Source organism: Chanodichthys erythropterus, chromosome 7, assembly GCF_024489055.1.
Source record: "Chanodichthys erythropterus isolate Z2021 chromosome 7, ASM2448905v1, whole genome shotgun sequence".
Classification (NCBI taxonomy): domain Eukaryota; kingdom Metazoa; phylum Chordata; class Actinopteri; order Cypriniformes; family Xenocyprididae; genus Chanodichthys; species Chanodichthys erythropterus.
The window spans coordinates 24,269,297-24,290,872 of NC_090227.1; the positions used below are offsets into that span (position 1 = coordinate 24,269,297).

The 21,576-nt window shown below is 38.9% G+C and overlaps 1 pseudogene; it reads left to right on the top strand.

Moving 5' to 3' along the window:
• The first annotated feature begins 17,870 nt into the window (after window positions 1-17,870).
• On the top strand, window positions 17,871-19,997 carry LOC137022904 (putative nuclease HARBI1; annotated as a pseudogene).
• Window positions 19,998-21,576: the final 1,579 nt, after the last annotated feature.

Sequence of the window (21,576 nt, forward strand, 5' to 3'; positions counted from 1 at the left end):
TGCTGAGGGAGGCTCCTCCCTTCTTAACTCTGGTTTCTGGGTGTGAACATGTTTAAGTTCATTTCTAACCATGTAGAGCTTGCCGTTGGCATCGTCTAATTGTTGGTTTAGATGGTCCATTTCAGTGCTGTACCATTTCAAATGGTCTTCCAGAGCATTGATTTTAAAGTTCTTATCTTTAATGTCAGAATTGGCATTTTCTAGTTGGTTTACTAGGTGACATTGGATAGTCTTTAATTCTTGCTTGTCACGTTCCGCAACTGCAAGGGCTTCTTGGAGCTTGTCAACTTGTTCCTTTGTTTCTTGCTCCACAAGTTTGTCTTGAGCTTTCACCTTGTGCTGGTCTACGCAGCGTTGGATGTGCATCAGCTCTCTCAGGAACTCAGTGGTCTGACGTTTGAAGTCGTCTTGGACTTTCACTTCCAGCTTGTCTATGCGGCTCTGGGCACGTGTCAGCTCCTCCTGTAGGTGGGTGATGTGCTTGTCGCTTAGTTTCAGCTGGGCTGTGAAGGCAATGCTTAGAGAATTGGTTATCTTGCCTAGTTCAGTGTGGTCTTGGTTCTGGCTTGAATCATGCGTCGGGAATCTTCTCAAAATTATGATTATTATTACAAATAATAACAGTTCAATTGTCTTTGGCATGAGGCAGTTTGTAATGCCGCTGAGCCAGGCGTCCACATCTTGGGCAGTGGGGTTTTCCGTCTGCGACATGTTGGCACGCTGGGGAGAAGAGACTGACACAGATCTGTGTGGGGTGCAAGCCTATATGTGGTGGAACAGCTAAGTGTCGTTCAGTGAATGTACACCAATCGTGAAGTGTGATGGCTACGTGTTGGTCTCAGAGTGTAGACAGGTAGGCTAGTGATGAGAAGGCTTTGTCACTCAACTGAGTAAGAGAGAGAAAAAGTTAAAACAAATTTCAATAGATGAAATATTTTCTATAAATATTTTCTATTAATGAAAAACTGTTTTCAACTCGTGATGTGAGGACTTTGTCACTCAACTGAGAAAGGGAAAAGAGAGAAAATGTTAAAACAAATTGTACGTTTTTTTTTTTTTTTTAATTTAGAGAAATATTTATTTCAAATAAATATTTTCTATTAATGAACAACTGTTTCTAAAACTAAAAGAAAAGAGAATATATATATTATTGTTTATGTTCGCAAGGACAATAAGACAATAATAATGCTGATACCTCTTTTCTTAGTTTGACAGGATTGACACCACACACCTTCAGTTGAACTGCTTACCAGGGATGCTGTGAAGGCAACGGTTGCTCAACACTTGTCTCTGTTAAATGTTCTTGGAGGAAATGTCAAAATTTAAATTGCGTTTACAAATGCAGGGAGTATGGAGAACCCAAAAGGGTTTGATTAAAATCAAATACCTAATGAATTGTTTCTTTGGGAAGATTGTGTTTTTCTTTCTTTAGAATTGATTGATGGTTCGTCCAAGCATGATCCCTACAAATCTGAAGAATAAGATGGAAGAAAGGAGGATAGAACAGGAAAGACGTGGGGAAAAGGAAAGGAGAAGAAAGGAGACCAGATCCACAAATGGCTCTGAAGCCTTTGTCTAATTACGAGGATATAATTGGTAGTTGATGGACAACTAACCCATGAGAATAAAAATGTTAGTAAGAGAGGGTTGTCTCTGATTGGTTTGAAACTCGTAATAAGTTATCAGTGTCTCCTAAAAAGGCTCAGGTGTGTCGTTCCTAAGCTAGAATACAAAGAGGAAAGGAAAAAGGTAAGAAAGGAAAAAAATGAAAATAATGGGATGAGATAAGAAAAAGGGAATTAAACAAAGAGGTAAATGAATAAATAAAATAGAGTGGCTAAGTGTATAACCAAGAAAAGGAAAATAAAGATGTAACGCAATAAAATAATGAACAAATGTGAGTCAAAATTAGGAAAAACTTTGGTGGAATAAGTTTGCTTAAACTTTTAAAGTTCAAGGCTTATTCATACCTGACGTAATTAGATCTAAAATATAATTTTAGTTATGAAAATTATGAAATTAGAAATAATGGAAATTTGGAAATGTAGAAATCATTTAAAATTACTTTCTAGGAAAACGTAGGATTTCAATTTAAATTTAATTAGTTTTATTAAATTCAAATTTGACAATTAAAAATTGTAAGCCAGTATTTATTTTTCAAGTCAAATGCAGGTAAAACGATTAATAATTGTAAACCAATATTTTTCTATTTAAAGTAAAATATAGGTAATCAGTGAGAAAGTCAAGGGGAAAATAAGAAGGACGGACCAACAAGTGTACATAAAATTGAAGTGTTTTAAATGGTTAAATCACTTAGTTGCTAAAACAGACACTGCGTTCACACAATGATGTTAACTAGCTTAGCTTCGAGGCTAAAGGCTTTAGCATATGAACTTCAATGTAAACAACTGCAGAGGTTAGCTTTAGCAACACCGTGCGGTTTGTTTACAATGACGTTCTTCCGGAAGCGTTGGTTAAGACTTCCGTGCCACGACTGTAACTATGGCGACCAAACAAAATGATAGTGGCGAACATGTGAATTACATCAAATACATGTAACTGTACAAATGAAAGACACATGCACGTACAATCAAGCGTTACGTGAAATGTCGGCGCATTTCAACTCTATAAATAAGAGACACCACTCGTAGCTGTTTTACGACGTGGGGCTTAAACTTTAAGTGATAGCTTTCTGCTGTAATAGATGGAAAAATCGCGACCTCGGCGGGTCTCTTTGCGTGCAAAATATAACAGGTTCAAAAGCTTCACTTGATCAGTTTCAAATCACTTAAATTGCGCTCGGGAGCTCAAACAAGCAAGCATGTAGCGTTTAGCAAAAGGGAGAATATAGCAGATTGAGTACAGTGGAACACGCACTGACACTTTAGCTATAAATATATAGTTTTAGAAACAGATCGAGGAACACGCTCGATCTTGCCGTTCTGTGAGGAGAGTATTCGTCCTGCACAGACTATTTGAATTAAATGAAGTTTAGTTTCAATTCAGCTCTCTGATACACAATAACGTTATTATAGCTATTTGAATGACGCTGGAACACGCAGACATCAGGATAGCTATAAACAAGGCATTCTAGAATTTAAGGAACACGCTTAATTCTTACCTTATAGTATGTGTGATACAGATCTGAAATTTACTGCAGACTGGAGTTTAGAGACAAGACAGCAGACTGGGGTTACAGCTCTCACTCATTCAGGCACTCGTTCAAACGGACCGCGCCGTGCGCGCTGCATACGTCACACAAACACTGAGGGGTTTAATAATTTGCGTTGATAAAAAGAAAAATGACTTGATATGTGCTCCAAATTTAGATTAAACTGCCCGAATTATACTCCACCATTACTGTAGGGAAAACACCCTAGGAAGTAAAATTAGCTCAAATGAAATCTTTAGGGAATTATAAAGAGTTGTTTAGATTACGACCGAGCAGCTGATTCGTCCAGCGTTCATTTGCTCGAGCCGTAATAAGCTCTTGTAACGGATATAAATATCCAACAATCGTGAAAACACTGATTAGAGCACGGTAACTTGATCACAGTTTAAGACATTAAATCATAAAGCACATAATACAAGACACTTTCCTTTTAAAATCTACAAGAGATTTTATTTATTCTAACACAAACTAATCTAACACAAAGGCACGCACATACACACACACACATTCATACGCGTTGCAGTAAGAAGGAAATGAGAGAGAAAGAGTTTTGAAAGAGAGAGAGAGAGAGAGAGTGATCTGATTAACCGAATTCCTATCAATGCATTTCAAGGAACAGAACAAACCATGAATCATTCATTTATGCACCAGTTCAGTTTTGGTCTGGAGGTACTTGCTTGCGTTGACTTAAAGGTGAATTTCCCTCGTCGTGCAGAGAGGGGTTTCCCAAGTCGATGATTGGTCCAGATCAGGTCCGTGTGGAACAATGAAGGAAGTCTCTTTGTCGCTGGAGTTGAAGCGGCAAAAGTCGTTGGTTGAACTTTGCGGCGAAACGTAGGACACGAGACTTTCAGCGGTAAAGGAAAATTAAGTAAAGAAAAGAAAAGTGAGTGAAGGTTGGATGGCTTGAATGAGCGGCTGGTCTGTTCTTCTTGTTACTCCATTGTTCAGAATCAGAATCAGAATCAGAATCAGAAAGAGCTTTATTGCCAGGTATGTTGTTTACACATACTAGGAATTTGTTTTAGTGACAGAAGCTCCACAGTGCAACAGAGTGACAGCGACAAGACAAGACACATAATAAAAAGAATAAAATAATAATATACAAATTTACAAGATAGACAAAGTGCAAAAAAAAAGCAAAAGACAATATATATTATAGACAATTGTATGTACAATTATGTGTGCAAATTGAGATATAAATAAGTGTTTTAAGTAAATAATGTGTAATAGTGTTATGTGTTCCGTGTTTGTTAAGTGTTCATGAGATGGATTGCTTGAGGGAAGAAACTGTTCCTGTGTCTGGTCGTTCTGGTGCTCAGGGCTCTGTAGCGTCGACCGGATGGCAACAGTTCAAAGAGGGAGTGTGCTGGATGTGAGGGGTCCAGAGTGATCTTCTTTGCCCTTTTTCTCACTCTGGATAAGTACAGTTCTTGGAGAGTGGGGAGGGTTGTGCCAATGATTCGCTCAGCAGACCGGACTACCCTCTGTAGTCTTCTGAGGTCAGATTTGGTAGCTGAGCTGAACCAGATGGTAATTGAAGTGCAGAGGATGGATTCAATGATGGCAGAGTAGAACTGTTTCAGCAGCTCCTGTGGTAGGTTGAACTTCCTCAGCTGGCGAAGGAAGTACAACCTCTGCTGGGCCTTTTTCACAATGGACTCGATGTGGTTGTCCCACTTCAGGTCCTGGGAGATGGTGGTGCCCAGGAACCTGAATGACTCCACTGCTGCCACAGTGCTGTTCATGATGGTGAGTGGGGAAAGAGCAGGGGGATTTCTCCTGAAGTCCACGGTCATCTCCACTGTCTTGAGCGTGTTGAGCTCCAGGTTGTTAAGACTGCACCAGACAGCCAGCTGTTCAACCTCCAGTCTGTAAGCAGACTCGTCACCGTCCTGGATGAGGCCGATCAGTGTGGTGTCATCCGCAAACTTCAGGAGCTTGACAGAGGGGTCTTTAGAGGTGCAGTCGTTTGTGTAGAGGGAGAAGAGCAGTGGGGAGAGAACACAGCCCTGAGGGGCGCCGGTGCTGATGGTGAGGGTGCTGGATGAGAATTTTCCTAGCCTCACTAGCTGCTGCCTGTCTGTCAGGAAGCTGGTGATCCACTGACAGACAGAGGTGGGCACGGAGAGCTGAGTTAGTTTAGGCTGGAGGAGTGATGGGACAATGGTGTTAAAAGCAGAGCTGAAGTCCACAAACAGGATCCTCACATAAGTCCCTGGTCTGTCCAGATGCTGGAGAACATAATGCAGTCCCATATTGACTGCATCATCCACAGACCTGTTTGCTCGGTAAGCAAACTGCAGGGGGTCCAGTAAGGGTCCAGTGATGTCCTTCAGAAAAGCCAGAACCAGTCTTTCAAATGACTTCATGGCCACAGACGTTAGAGCCACAGGTCTGTAGTCATTTAGTCCAGTGATTTTGGGTTTCTTTGGGATGGGGATGATGGTGGAGCGTTTGAAGCATGAGGGGACTTCGCACAGCTCCAGTGATCTGTTGAAGATCTGTGTGAAGATGGGGGCCAGCTGGTCAGCGCAGGTTTTCAGACAGGCTGGTGAAACGCTGTCTGGGCCTGGTGCCTTTCTTCTCTTGTTCTTTCTGAAGACCTGGCGCACGTCATCTTCACTGAACTGAATTGCAGGTGTGGGGGAGAGGGGGGTTGTTGGAGGTGTGAATGGTGATTTTTCAAACCTGCAATAAAACCCATTCAGATCGTCTGCCAGTTGTTGATTCTCCACAGAGCTGGGGGATGGTGTCTTGTAGTTGGTAATGTCTTTCAGACCTTTCCACACTGAAGCTGTGTCATTAGAAGAGAACTGATTCTGAAGTTTATCAGAATAATTCCTCTTTGCCACTTTGATCTCCTTTTCCAGTGTGTATTTGGCCTGTTTGTACAAGACTCTGTCCCCTTTTCTGCGAGCATCTTCTTTGGCCTGACGGAGCTGGCTGAGTTTTGCAGTGAACCAGGGTTTGTCGTTGTTGTAAGTTAAATGAGTCTTTGTAGGAATGCACAGATCCTCACAGAAACTGATATATGATGTAACAGTCTCTGTGAGCTCGTCCAGATCGGTGGCAGCAGCTTCAAAAACACTCCAATCAGTCCATTCAAAACAGGCTTGTAAAGCTCGCTCTGTTTCGGTGGTCCATCTCTTTACAGTCTTTGCTACAGGTTTAGCTGATTTCAGTTTCTGCCTGTAGGTTGGTATGAGATGAACTAAACAGTGATCAGAGAGCCCCAAAGCTGCCCGTGGGACAGAGTGATATGCATCCTAAACCTAATGGAAGATGCGGGCACTCTGGTCATGGTTTCTCTTACCAGAACTAACCAACTCCAGTTCGTTTACTAACGAACTTCTCTCCTTCACTATCTTGCCATATGATCATTTAAACTTAGTTGTTTGTCACACCTCTGAGGAGTCTTGGCCAATCAGACATTGTCCTGTTTCAAGAGGGCCTTCCTCTGCCCCCAATAAAACATAAGTGTCACATCCTGGTCTGTCTCTGCTTTAGCAGATTGCCATTTTAACCTAATTGCTGTTAAATGGGATACAATACATTTTAAACAGATTTCATTCAAGTCAGGATATAGGAAAGGGGGAAAGAATCAAATTAAGTCCAAATAAGGCATACTTTCAATCATTCAGTCAAGAGTTAACACATTTAAATGAATTGTGAGTGTTTCTAAAGCCTAACTGTTTACAGGTAGTACTTGTGGACACATAATGCAAAATGTATGTAGTTAAAAGATGTTTGATAAGTCCGTTAAAATTGTTGGAACAATTTTGAAGCAGATTTATTTGTTCAACAGTCTCTTTGGCTCTCCTGTGAAGTAAGGAAACAAAAGGGTCTGGATTGTCTCTCTGTCTTCTTGGGTGACCCTTTGGTATGTCGCTTCTGCTATCAGGAAGCATGTGTCGTAAAAGTAATCAGCCTGGCTTTATCTGCAGACGGTTCGGAGCCGGAACCTCAATTCTGAATTAGAATTATGTTTTGAAAGAATCATCTAAATGATTCATTTGTCTGGTTCGTCCACAGTTCTTACAACAATCTCATATCCTGTCTAGAAACAATCTTGTGAATATATAGCATGTATTTCATATGGGTTATTGATTCTGAAATTATTAATCTTAGAGGTTAGAGGTTTTCTCTTCCAGGGAAACAATATAATCAGGCCTACTTTTTGTTCACTCTTTGGGGGTTCACTAAAATTCACTATTCAATAAAAATTAATTACATGGTTTATTTCCACATCATGTCTGCATTGCTTTAGTGTCGAATTCACTAACAGAACAATGCACAAATAAGTTCACAAATTCAGAGTTGAAAAAAATTACACTGTGCAATTTTGCATCTTGCAGGTCAGTCCTAAAAGCGTGGTTGTGGAGGATGCGGCAAACTGCCACTATCTGGCGACTATTTTGGGACCATAATACATTACTCAGTCTGCGATCCAGACACTTGAATCGCCTCTTTAAAATGCCAAAAGCGCACTCTCTACACTGAACATCTGGACATGTGCCCGGATATAATGCTATTCTCCATCATTTGATCATCAGCAGAATTACTGCTGCCATGATCAATAGAAAATGTGCACAAACATCTCTTTTAAACATAATTTTGTTTACCTTTTTTATCCTCAGTGTATTTAAGCCTGCAGTTTCCTGTGTTTCATGGTCTGGTATAATTTTAGTTTAATGTGGTTGTGTGTATTTCTCCTGCTATCTCCTGCATTTTCTTTTGTGGGTTAAATAAAGGCTGTTTATTTTGGATATTCATTTGTTTCGTTGTGTGCGTTTAATACAGCCACTGTGACAAATCGCACAAATTTTTGTAATTAATCATGATTAATTAACCACCTATTAAAGTGTTTAATATATTTTTATATTGTAATGCTATCACATATTTTAATTATCTTTTTACTAAGCACTATGAATGAAGGCCAGTATCACTAATACCAATACTGTTACTGATGTCTTTATTACATGGATCCCCCCCTCCCTAAATTTTAGTTATTAATTATAGCCATTCAATATTACTGTATAATTGAAAGCTATAATTGTTAACATTTAATAGGCTTTAAAAAACATTTAATTAAAACTTTTAATTAAAGTTAAATTAAAACAATCTTCACATAAATCCATAAATGCCAGATTTAATGTTTTTTTCTTTTTCTTTTTTTTTTGTAATGAACAATTCAACCAAAAAAAAAAATGAAAATAAAAACTTTTCAGTTGATCGTAGTCTGAACAGCAAAAAGAAAAAAAAAGAAACCTTTCTGAGGTTAGCATCACATGAGATGGACATAGTAGACGACAACACCCCTTTTGATGCATACTGTGTGTCATTACTACGGAAACCACAGTATATATACCTGATATTAACTACACATTGTCAGTATATAAATGTAGCAATATATACAAGCAACATCAGTAGAAACATGCTTTTGTCTCTGACCTATATCATGTCATGCTGTAGTTTTATGAAAGCAATAAAACACTCAAAGCCATGTAGAATGATTTTATGTGTTGAAACCAATAATGACCAGTTTGTCACGGAGAAAAAAAACGTTGTTCTTAGTCCTTTACACATTTATAAACTGTGAGTTCTCTGCTGGTGAAAATACCATCATATGTACATACATATAAACAGCGCATTTAGCACAGGACACAACATCGTTTTGAATGTTCGGTAAGTTCCCTATAGCAAAATACTTTTTATTTCCTTTTTTTTTTTGGTCCAGCCCAAAAGAACCAAGAGAACCGAACTAGTGTGAACACCCTTAGATATTGGGATTAAATGCAAACCAAACCATCCATGTTCAATTCAGGCTCACTCAGGACATTGTGGGATTGACAACAGAGCAGGACAAGCAAGGAACTCCATGCAAATAAGATCCAAAAAAAATGAAAAGAAAAGAAAAGAAAAGAAAAAACATATTTTTAATTCAGATTTCAAATGCAGTTTGCATGCTTTTATAGTGGTTTAGCTGTGGCTGGGTCATCCAAGAGCTATTTCAGTATTACTTATATACAGTAATATGTATTAATATTTTAGCTTTCATTTTTGTGTTTTCAGATTTCATAATTTCAATTTTTACATCTAATACTTATATTTTATCTTAGCTTTATTTCAATTAACGGAATTTTTTAAAAATATTTTTAGCATTAGTTTTTTAGTTGGCTGGGTTACTTAAAATGTGTTAAATTGATCTTCTATAAATTACTTTATATTGCAAGCAATCATAGACCATACTGATGACAACAGCACTCTTTGACATATTGGGTATTACTGAGTAGGTTTCATACATTTTTCAGCATCTTGATCCAGCTACTGTTCAAATTTCATACAAATCAAGACCCCAGAATCCTGTTTTATTCTTTTATGTTTTATTGTTTTAGAATGCAAGAGCATGTCCAGTGTAAACATGCTTGTTTGAGGTGTCTGTTCATGCATTTATGTACTGTATCAACTAAACTACATCTAGGATCTAAGGTTTTGTGAGGATATGTCTCGCCTCAAATCATTGTTGCCCCCACCACTGTACTATCAGCAGCTCAGGTCCAGACTCATGAGACGACTGCTGACAGATCATGATTACACACCTGATTCTTCCTGTCCTTCGTCACCCATAAATCCAGTGTGATGTCTTTTCTGAGCTGAGACTGCTCTTCCCATGCTGTAGAAACCTGAATAATGCAGCCTATACCATGAAAAGGTCGGCCTGCCATAGGTGCAATAAAAGTAGAAATCACTTAAGTGCACCTTTAAGTTAATCGTCCCAAAATCAAACATTTTTTCAAGACAATTAAGTATGTTTTATGCTCATTCTAATTTCACAGATGCAGCAAATGCTAAGAAATTGTAATCACATGATCGTAATGTAAAAAAGGAGCTGTATTTAAATTGTAAAGTACTAATACATAATAGTGTTTGATGTACTGCTTATAATTTATGCTATTTAAAAAAAAAAATGGGAAATACAAAAACTCTAGAGTCAAGATATATTAAGAGGGAAAATGTGATTAATTATCATAATGTCAGTAAATAAAAAAAAAAAAAAAAAAAAAAAAAAACTTAGGCTTCATTTTTCTCTAACCAAAGTACAATTGCTTATTTTCATTCATTAATTGCTTAATTGCCTATTTTTTATTTTGATTTTGGAGTTAAATGTGACCTGGACATGTTTTTGTGAGATTCAGCCTTGTTTTTCTCTCTATAGGTCATCCTCTCATCGCATTTAGCTCTCTTTACCAACAGATGGTCTCCTTAAGATCCAAAATGGATCTTTTCCAGTGGTTCTATATTTTCCATCCTGCTCACATCAACAAGGTCAAAGCAAGCAACTAATTTTCCCTCACTAATACACATCGGAGCATATTGTTAAAATGGCTAATAAAAAAACATCAAGAACACACTGCAACTTGCAATATAAATATGGAAAACCCTCCAACAGATTTTCTCAGAAAAATTAAGATTTTTGGGGTGTAAAGGAATAGACAAATACTCATATGAATCAATTACTGTATAATAAAAATATTCACATGAACAGAGCTATTCCACTCATTGTCTAGCAATGCATACCAGCCCCAATTATATGCAGATTAAGCACAGAAAATCACAGTATTTCCATTTCAGACACCATGCAGACGTGAGAGCCAAGGTACAATAATGACATCGGGTAGTGTTGCTTCCATATAGGCATACATTTCATGCATCGTTTTCATTTAAATCAACTTTGAAAATAATTTAGTATGAGATACCCATAAATGAAGCATTGACCTACCGAAAACTCAAGTCATGTAGGAGATGTTGAACTTTTTAATGATTGTTCAAAGTACAAACCCGATTCCAAAAAAGTTGGGACACTGTACAAATTGTGAATAAAAAAGGAATGCAATAATTTACAAATCTCATAAACTTATATTTTATTCACCATAGAATATAGATAACATCAAATGTTGAAAGTGAGACATTTTGAAATGTCGTGGCAAATATTGGCTCATTTTGGATTTTTATGAGAGTTACACATTCCAAAAAAGTTGGGACAGGTAGCAATAAGAGGCCAAAAAAGTTAAATGTACATATAAGGAACAGCTGGAGGACCAATTTGCAACTTATTAGGTCAATTGGCAACATGATTGGGTATAAAAAGAGCCTCTCAGAATGGCAGTGTCTCTCAGAAGTCAAGATGGGCAGAGGATCACCAATTCCCCCAATGCTGCGCTGAAAAATAGTGGAGCAATATCAGAAAGGAGTTTCTCAGAGAAAAATTGCAAAGAGTTTGAAGTTATCATCATCTACAGTGCATAATATCATCCAAAGATTCAGAGAATCTGGAACAATCTCTGTGCGTAAGAGGCAGGGGCACTGCAACACATACAGGAATGCTACTGTAATAGAAATCACAACATGGGCTCAGGAATAATTCCAGAAAACATTGTCGGTGAACACAATCCACCATGCCATTTGCCGTTGCCGGCTAAAACTCTATAGGTCAAAAAAGAAGCCATATCTAAACATGATCTAGAAGCGCAGGCGTTTTCTCTGGGCCAAGGCTCATTTAAAATGGACTGTGGCAAAGTGGAAAACTGTTCTGTGGTCAGACGAATCAAAATTTGAAGTTCTTTTTGGAAAACTGGGATGCCATGTCATCCGGACTAAAGAGGACAAGGACAACCCAAGTTGTTATCAGCGCTCAGTTCAGAAGCCTGCATCTCTGATGGTATGGGGTTGCATGAGTGCGTGTGGCATGGGCAGCTTACACATCTGGAAAGGCACCATCAATGCTGAAAGGTATATCCAAGTTCTAGAACAACATATGTTCCCATCCAGACGTCATCTCTTTCAGGGAAGACCTTGCATTTTCCAACATGACAATGCCAGACCACATACTGCATCAATTACAACATCATGGCTGCGTAGAAGAAGATTCCGGGTACTGAAATGGCCAGCCTGCAGTCCAGATCTTTCGCCCATAGAAAAAAATTGGCACATCATAAAGAGGAAGATGCGACAAAGAAGACCTGAGACAGTTGAGCAACTAGAAGCCTGTATTAGACAAGAATGGGACAACATTCCTATTCCTAAACTTGAGCAACTTGTCTCCTCAGTCCCCAGATGTTTGCAGACTGTTATAAAAAGAAGAGGGGATGCCGCACAGTGGTAAACATGGCCTTGTCCCAACTTTTTTGAGATGTGTTGATGCCATGAAATTTAAAATCAACTTATTTTTCCCTTAAAATGATACATTTTCTCAGTTTAAACATTTGATATGTCATCTATGTTGTATTCTGAATAAAATATTGAAATTTTAAACTTCCACATCATTGCATTCTGTTTTTATTCACAATTTGTACAGTGTCCCAACTTTTTTGGAATTGGGTTTGTATTAATAGTGGACAAATGCAAGATGTATGAAATTAAAAACCAGAATATGCATGAAATCAATAGCTCAAATATCTGCATTCTAAAACAGCATGTAAGTACCCATTGGATGAAATATTACCATAATCGTATCTGCCAAGACCATTGCGCAAGCAATGTCAAGGTTATTGATTCAATTCCCAGACAAAGCATGAATTTTTCAAATGCGTAACCTGAATGCATTTTACTGTAAGTTGTTTTGAATAAAAGTGTCTGCTATGCATAAATGTAAATGCTTATCAAACATATCCCAACAGTGCTCAATCCTTGCTGCAATTATCTGATGATGCTGATGTTTGAAATTATGACTACAGACTTTATTTAAATGTTCACCTTTCACCTTATACCAAGTATATTCTGGCAGATGTTGATCATGAGGGACAGTGAGTGTATGTTTAGGTGCTTTTGAACAGCAAACCTTGAGCCAAAGAATAGAGAGGATTTTCTGAAATGACTTTTAAAAAAAAATATTCACCAAAGTTTTGACAAATGATTTAGAGGACCAAAATGAATATTTAACAGCTCAATAAAACCTTCATTCTGTGGTGATGTGTCTGATTCATCAAAGTGTTTCAGGGGTTGAGTGACATTTGCCAGAGCTCCATTTAACATCATAAAGCATCTCGCTTTAATATTGCTCTAATTTTCCTATCTCACATTTTTTCTGTCTCTCTCTCACACACTTCCTGTCTCATCCTGTTTGATGTAATCTCAAATGCTTTAGTGTAATTTGCGCCTTGATTATTTTGTTTTCTCTCTTGTTTCTCTTTTTTTAGTGGAGGCTGTTGGTGTGCATGTGTACAGTTATAAAAAGACTCTGTCAAATAAATAAGTGAGATGCTTTGGATAGATGAGTCTAATCAGAAGACGTTATCTGCAAATGCTAATGACATACAGAGTTAATGAACTGTACTTTACTTAAGACCTGTACCTCGAGTCATTTTACTGCATCAGAGGACCAATCTCATTTAACTCAGATTGGTTATTCTTTTAATCAGTGTTGAAGCCACTCGATATGTGTGTCTCGACACTCCGACAAAGGGTGGCACCCTTTACAAAAGTTCTAATTTGTACCATTTAGGTACTAATATTTACACTTTTGGTACCAATATGTACCTGTAAGTTACTAACATTATACAGTAGGTACAGTGGTTTACCTTTTGAAAGGGTATCGCCTCAGTGACAGTTTTTGTATCTTTTTTTCTAAGAGTGTGTGGTGCCAAGTCTTGCATTTACACTTGAGATTCTTTGGCGGGGCCTATGGGTTTAGTTTTATTTATTAATTGCTGTGCGCAAAGCGCCGTGAATAGATATAACCAATAAAAATTCCCACAACCATTTATTTTACTGTTTTGTACTGACTGTAAGGCAAGCACCTCTATGATTGTTGCTAACCCTATTCAAATCTCTAACTCTGTTAAATGACTCATCTAACTCACTAATAACTCAAATTGTGTGGTATGTTGAGAATTTGCTATTAAATATCTATCTAGAAACCAGAATATCAGGATGGACTCATTTTACATGTAGCAGTATGAAACCACCTTGCAGCTGCTCAGAACTCTTTAGCATCTGGATAAAAACACACTAAAACATTTAAAACACCTTAGCAACTTATTAGTAAAATAATCACTAAATCTTCCTGGTTCTCTTTCTCTAAATGCCTCTGAGTGATCATCTATCTAAGGTCCTGCTTCCTCTTCCTTGCAGCCTGCTGCTACTGCCACCCTACTCATAGGTGAGGAGGTGAGGGTTGGGGGCTTTTTGACCCTGTCTCCGGGTTTTTTTGGGGGGATGAGACAGAAGGTTTAGAAGAAGAAGTGGAGGACTCAGGAGGTAACTCAAACCTTCGCAGGATGTACTTCCTGAAGGCAGCTGACTAAGCACTTGTCTCACTGGATCTCACCAATGAGTCCCTGCCAAAGAGTCCAGAATGCAAAGTTTTCTCCTTCTCCTTGACTCCTAAAAGATTAAGCCACAGGTGCCTCTACGTGACCACCATCTCTGCCATCAAAGGACCAATGGAACTGGCAGTCTGCTTGATAGCCCAGAATGCCAAGCACCATGTATGTTGCTAACCCTATTCAAATCTCTAACTCTGTTTAATGACTCATGTTACTCACTAATTACTCAAATTGTGTGGCATGTTGAGAATTTGCTATTAAAGATCTAACTACAAACCAGAATATCAGGATGGACTCATTTGACATGTAGCAGTAAGAAACCACCTTAGAACCGTTTAGAACCCTCTCTCTCCTCTGTCAGCTCAACATGCAACTCCCACGAACAGAGCTGCCATGCTGCCTTGGCAGCAGCAGGGTCAAAACCGCTGGTTGCAGACGTTTGTTTCTCTTCCCTTGAGAAAAAGGACAAGTGTGAACAGAGTTTCTTCACTGAAAACTTTTCACAGTGAGCACATTCAGCTGAACTGCTGAACCCTCAAGAACTGAACATGCATACTCCACTCCAAGGCAGATAACACAGAGCTTGTGTGTGTCCTCTGGTATCATAAAGCAAGGACACAGAAGAATACACTTCATAAAAACTCATGTTATCTATTTCTCTGAACACTACAACAAATGGCTCCTGAAGACAAAAAAACCAGATGATGTGTAACTTTGGCGCCCTTTTAAATGCACGGGAGCTCTGCATGTGACGTCACAGACTTCCGTTTGCCAAAAGATGGGCGTGTGTATACACATGCTCAGACACCGGTCACTCTGAGGGCATTCCCCATAGCATCTACACCAAGACGCAGTGTCAAAGTTCCACTTCGAAAGGGAACCAACATCCCTGCTTATTAAAGGTGCAGTAATATAAAACTTACCTTTATGAAACTGGGAAGGTGGTTATGAAGAATTGCAAATTATACACTACTGTTCAAAAGTTTGAGGGTTTTTTTTTCTCTTATGCTGCATTTGTTTGACCTCAAACTTTTGAACGGTAGTGTGGCAAGCAGTGCAGGGCTGAGAGCCATGGGAATGGAGCGAGGCCAGTGGCCGAGTATCTGGTGAGCCACACCAGTCTCGAGTTCCATGGAGGAGCTCTGGAAGGATAAAAGGATGAGTGACGGCAGTGAAGGAGGAGAGAGGACCAGGCCTGGACTTTGTTGTTGTTTTTTATGTTTATTTGTGGCAGTCGTCTGTGAGGGGCTGCCACTTTACTTTCATTTTATTGTTTGTTTATTTTGTTATTAAACTTTATGTTGATCATTCGCTGTTTCCGCCTCCTTCTTCCTGAGACTTTAACTTTGTTATACGTGGAAAAAAAATGGCTACAAAAGTGTAAAAATTTCTAATTTGTTACAAACTGCATTAAGTTAAATTAGTTAACCAACCCACATGAATTTCCTGCTCCTATAATTAGCTTATCAAACAATTTAGCTAATGAAATTATAGTGTTATCAGCTACCAGTAAAAAGTTTTAACACTTATCATGTTTAAATCCATTCTGCTGAGTAATGCACATTTCCATCCTGAGTCAGTGCACAAAATGCACAAAAAAGCAGAAATTAAGAATTTAAATTCTGAACTGGAGAAATGTGGTGCTGGCACTTTTAGCCTGGTTGAAGCTATACAGTTGATAGGGAATCTAATTTTAAAAACATGCAAATGCTTTCTCGTCCCTTCCGACATCTTCCTTTGTAACTAGTCATGTCCTTCCGCATTTCACCTCACACGGACTGACCCCAAAATTTTGGCAGTGTGTGTTGACAGAATGGCTGTATGATAGCTGGGTTCTGGGCTGTCGTCCAGAGGTATTCTCTTATTAATTAAAGTGGCTGGTAGCTGTGCCGTCACCCCGACACACACATACTCACACACACACACACACACACACACACACACCTTGCACCCTGTATGAACAACTGTACACCACTGTTCCCATAGACTACAGGACAGTGTCCTAAATGGGGTAATGAGAGGTTGTTTTTCATGTGAAGCTGTAAATTTTCTCATCATTTGCACATCACTACTGTAGGAACGGATGTCACACAGGATGTAAATCTGAAATACGACATGTCAGAAGCTGAAGTGTGCTAATCAGTCGATTTTAATTTGATAAAATTTCTTGCTAAATTAGCATATGATTTGCAAGTGTAGCATTCCATGCTTAAGGCCGTGTGTCCACCTAAGCATTTTTTCCAGCTGCTAGCATACTTTTTCAATTGTTTTCAATGGGAGCGCCGCGTTTTTTAAATGCCGAGAGCGTAACTAAGCGCTAAGCGTCTTTTTCACGCAGAAGCGCTGAGAGTTGGGTGTTTTTTACTGGTCGCCTCGAGTTGAAGAATGTTCAACATTGAGTAAAACGCTGCACTCATCACTGTCACTTTTTAGCCAGCCATCCAATCAGAGTGGAGGAGGGGCGGGACAAATACAACTCCGACCAACTGTCACACTCTTGCTGTACAGCGACATCAACAAACAGAAACAAAATGGATGAGAAATTAATATTGCTGGTCTCCGAACATACATAGCAAGTAATTCCACATTGTGTGAACATTTTTAGCCTGAAAAAAATTACCTGCAAAATCAGTTATAAGTAACAGTGACGTGGATATTCCGTATCATAGCAACAAAGCGTCTCAACGGAAAAAAAAACACTGCGCTGCAGAAGCGCTCTCAAGCGCTGACAGATAGGCGTTTTAAGCAGAGCGCCTAGCGTTTTCAGCTGGCTAAAAACGCTCTGGTGGACACACGGCCTAAAGGGGACCTAACATACATTTCTGCGTTATTATTGTTTTCCTGATGTCCACTTATAAAGTACTTTTCCCCCCACCAAAAACGGTTTATTTTGATAAACATCTCTCTGCTGCTTATATTTAAAAAGGGATAGGCAAGGCCAGACAAACTGTAACAAGCATCCACTGGAGGTGAGCTTAAAGAACCCAAATGCAATTTATTTCATCCAAACATGAACCAAATACCAAATAAAAAAAGACTTGACTTGAACTTGACCATGAACCATAGACAGAAATTCACCAACAGTGGGTTACACTAAACAAAGCTAGACCAAGGTCAGTGAAAATATGAGGACTATATATACTAACAGACTGAGCTAACAAGACGCACCTGATAACAATGAGACAAGGAACCAATTACATAACTGAACTAAGAAACCACATGACTAAATCAATCAATGACAACATGACACATTTACAAGGGGAGCACATGAGGGAACAGGGAATCATGTGACCAAAAACATGACTATGAAAAAGACAAAATAAAAGACATGAAAACAAAGAACACCCAAAACCAACAATGACATATCAGTCATGACAGCTGGAAGCTCTGGTGTTGCAGCCATCTTGGCTAATGACTCTGGTGTGGCGGCCATCTTGGCTGATGACTCTGGTGTGGCAGCCATCTTGGCTAATGACTCTGGTGTGACGGCCATCTTGGCTGATGACTCAGGTGTGGAAGCCATCTTGGCTGAAGACTCAGGTGTGACGGCCATCTTGGCTGATGACTCAGGTGTGGCAGGCATGATGTGAACAACCTCTGGCTTGGCAGACATGAAATGAATAGGCTCTGGCTTAGTGCATTCTGTATCACAGCTTACTTGGAATAAATGCAATATTTTTCAAATACCCAGATGTTTCAGGCATTTTCATTTAATACTTTATGTATTGCTTACAGTATCTGTTTGTACAAGAATAAATCTTTTATATATATCTTTGAAATTATTAATTAACATGTATCTTTCAAAATATTAAATTATTTGAATGACTTCTTCAACTTAATATTAAAGCATAATCAGCTGTTCAGCTGAGATTTTGATGTTTTGTTGTGGAAAGGCCATAGCTGATCGGTTGGTTCTTGTCACATGGCCTGCGTTGCGGCATTCTGAAAAGTTGAGAATAATTCATTTCGATGCACCTGGAAAACACACCGCATGCGCGTCGCGACTGCGTTGCTTCCATTATTAGCACATTATATATTCTTCGTATGTCGCTTACTCACTTAGCTGGATTTGATTGTTGGCGATTTGGCATGATCTTGGATTATTTGGTTCTTCGACGCTCATCCTGGACTTGCTGTCATAGCAACAGGTGCACAAGTTTGAACCTGCTCGCGAGCAGGCTTATTTCATGTTAACAGGATTAGATCCCGGCTTCATAAGCGGAGCTGATACGGGAAGTCTTTCACAGCCATAGCTTGTCCGTTTTTATGAGAGGAACCTGTTGCTGAAGGTGCCAGAGTAATTTGAAGAGCTTTTCGAATTAGACCTATTTGACAGGATAGCGCATCACAACAATGTACTTATTGAGAGATATCGTTTTTCTTGTGAGGTTGTCATATACATCATTAATTTGTTGGAACCACACGTGAAATGTTCGACTTGTCGGAGTCGGGCTTTAACAATGGCACAAACTGTTTGTATTTCTTTGAGATTCTTTGTGAGTGGCACTTTCCTTTACACTATTGGTGATGCAGACAACTTGGTGAAAAGTGCTGTCTGTCATGCCATTCGCAAAGTTATCTGGCACTCAAGCAGTTTTTAGGGGGGTTTGTGGTATTTCCAAGCCACTTAAGACCACAGGTTGTGAAGCAGAATTTTTTTATATAATTGTTAATGAAGATCATGCAACCATGAACATTCCAAAAAGTAGGACTTACAGTATTTCTTCATCAGGCTTCCCTAATGTGATTGGTGCCATAGACTGCACACACGTCCCCATCAAGGCCCCACCAGGCCCCAATGAAGGGGATTTTGTGAACCGAAAGGGATTTCACAGTGTAAATGTGCAGAAATTACTATTACGATTCTTATACCACACTACTAGTATATGAAAAACAAAAGTAATGTAATCAAAAAGTATGCAGTTGACTGATTAAAAATATCTTAGATGGTGTGTGACTCCATGTTCCACATCACAAATGTGGAAGCAAAATGGCCTGGTTCTGTGCATGACTCTAGGATTTTCAGAGAGTCACATTTATGCACATTATTTGAATGTGGTAAGGAACAATTTAATATCAGGCTCACTGGATTACATAAATTCATTCAGAGTCTAACAAAACTGCATTTTCCAGGTGCTTATGACAGGATCCTGTTTGAAGACAGGGGCTATGCCTGCAGGCAGTATTTTATGACGCCATTCCCTGACCCAAACCCCGGACCACAAACCCGTTTCAATGCAGCTCTAGCCAGGACAAGGGCACACATTGAAATGACCTTTGGGCAACTAAAGGAAAGATTTCAGTGTCTGAAGGGTCCGAGGGTTGCACCTGACAGGGTCTGTGACATTGTTGCATGTGCAGTACTCCACAATATTGCCACCATCAGAAAGGAGATGTGGTGGAGGTGCAGCCTGATGATGAGCTCCAGCCAGTGCACTTGGACCACCCTCATGGCAGAGCTGCACGGGACAGAACTGTGGAACACCATTTTTGATTAGATTTCTTCTTTACACACAAAAGCCTTCATGAAATTAATAAAAGACAAGACAACATGCTTACTTCCTTGAGGTTTATTTCAATGATTATGTCAATAGAAGCCATTGATGGTCATCTTTTGCCTGCAATAAGATATATTGTTATCCATGGTCAGCAATAGTCCTCTTTGTGAAATAGTGTATTAGCACTTACTCTGAAGTTCCTTTTGAAGCAACTCAATTTCTAGTTCCAGTTTTCTCTTCTTTAAAGGGTCAAGTTCTTTTTCTCCCCTTAATTTTTGGCGTTTCAGGTCAAAATACTGTATTTTCTGTTTTAGATGCTGTTTATATAGATTACGGATATCACTCTGTGCCATTTTTAAATAAAAATAATTATCAAAACCAAACCAAAAACAAAAATCAACACAAGCCTCATGCAACAGAAATAAAAAGGAAAAGTACTACACTAATCACCTTTTTATCACTTTGTGCAGTAGGCCTGTCTGGCCTTTTCTCCTGCAAGTCAGATTGTAGTCAGAAATAATATGTACACAACTATAAATTAAGTTCTTTATGCACTTACAACTACTTCCACCAAAGGACAGTCATCTGAGAGGGTTTCTTCACTGTCATGTGCAAAAGTAACAAATGGGTATTCCAAAGTGTTGCACTTTCTTTACTTTTGATGGAAAGTTAGAAAAAGTCCACTTACTGCACATATTACAGCCACCACTTTGTTGGGAACAGGTAAAAGTGTTGGTGTATTATGTAAAACTGCAAAAAAAGAGGAGAACACAATGGAATTACAATGAACTAAACTAGGAACAAATCTGATCAGTAACATAGCAACAATTTTTTGAATTAGGTTATGCAGTTTTCAACTTCACAAGTCATCACTACTCAATATTTAATCAGTTAAAATGACAGTACCAGCCATTAGGATTATAGGCACACTTCATTTAATGCAGCAACAAAGTATTTACAGTGTAGCAAGATACATTTAAAACTCTTTTACCAGTAATGAAGGTGTTGCTGTTACTGGTCCCTGGATTTTGGTCTAAGGAAGAGGTGCCCCCAGGGATGCCCTCCACAATGGGTCGGTTCACGTTTAACCCAAGGGCTAACTCGGGGTATAATGTGGGGTGCAGGACCTCCACCTGTTTTTTTCTGCTCCGTCTTTTTCTTGGTTGCTGTTATAAACAGACAAACACATCATTGAACATTTTTTTGGTAAAACACACAAACAGTAGAAGTAGAAAAGATTACCATTTTGGAGAATATTCTTGTACTTGACTTTTACTTGTTCACATGTTCTTGTGGGTCCTGAGGTGGCTCTCACATTAAGCAATTATGAAATTATTAAAAATACAACAATATATACTGTTATATGTGATAGAGCCATAACATGGAGCACTTACACATTTAATTTGTCTGCTACTTTTTGCCAGCCCTCTTTCCTGGCTTTTGCACGCTTTGAGGTGTTCCCTGGCATTTTAATTAAGGTTTCAAATTCAGCATATCCTTCTAGCAATAACTTTTGCTCTGCTGCGGTGAAAAACTGAGCGCGCTCTTTGGCCATGGTGAGCAGCCAATAGCAGCGTTG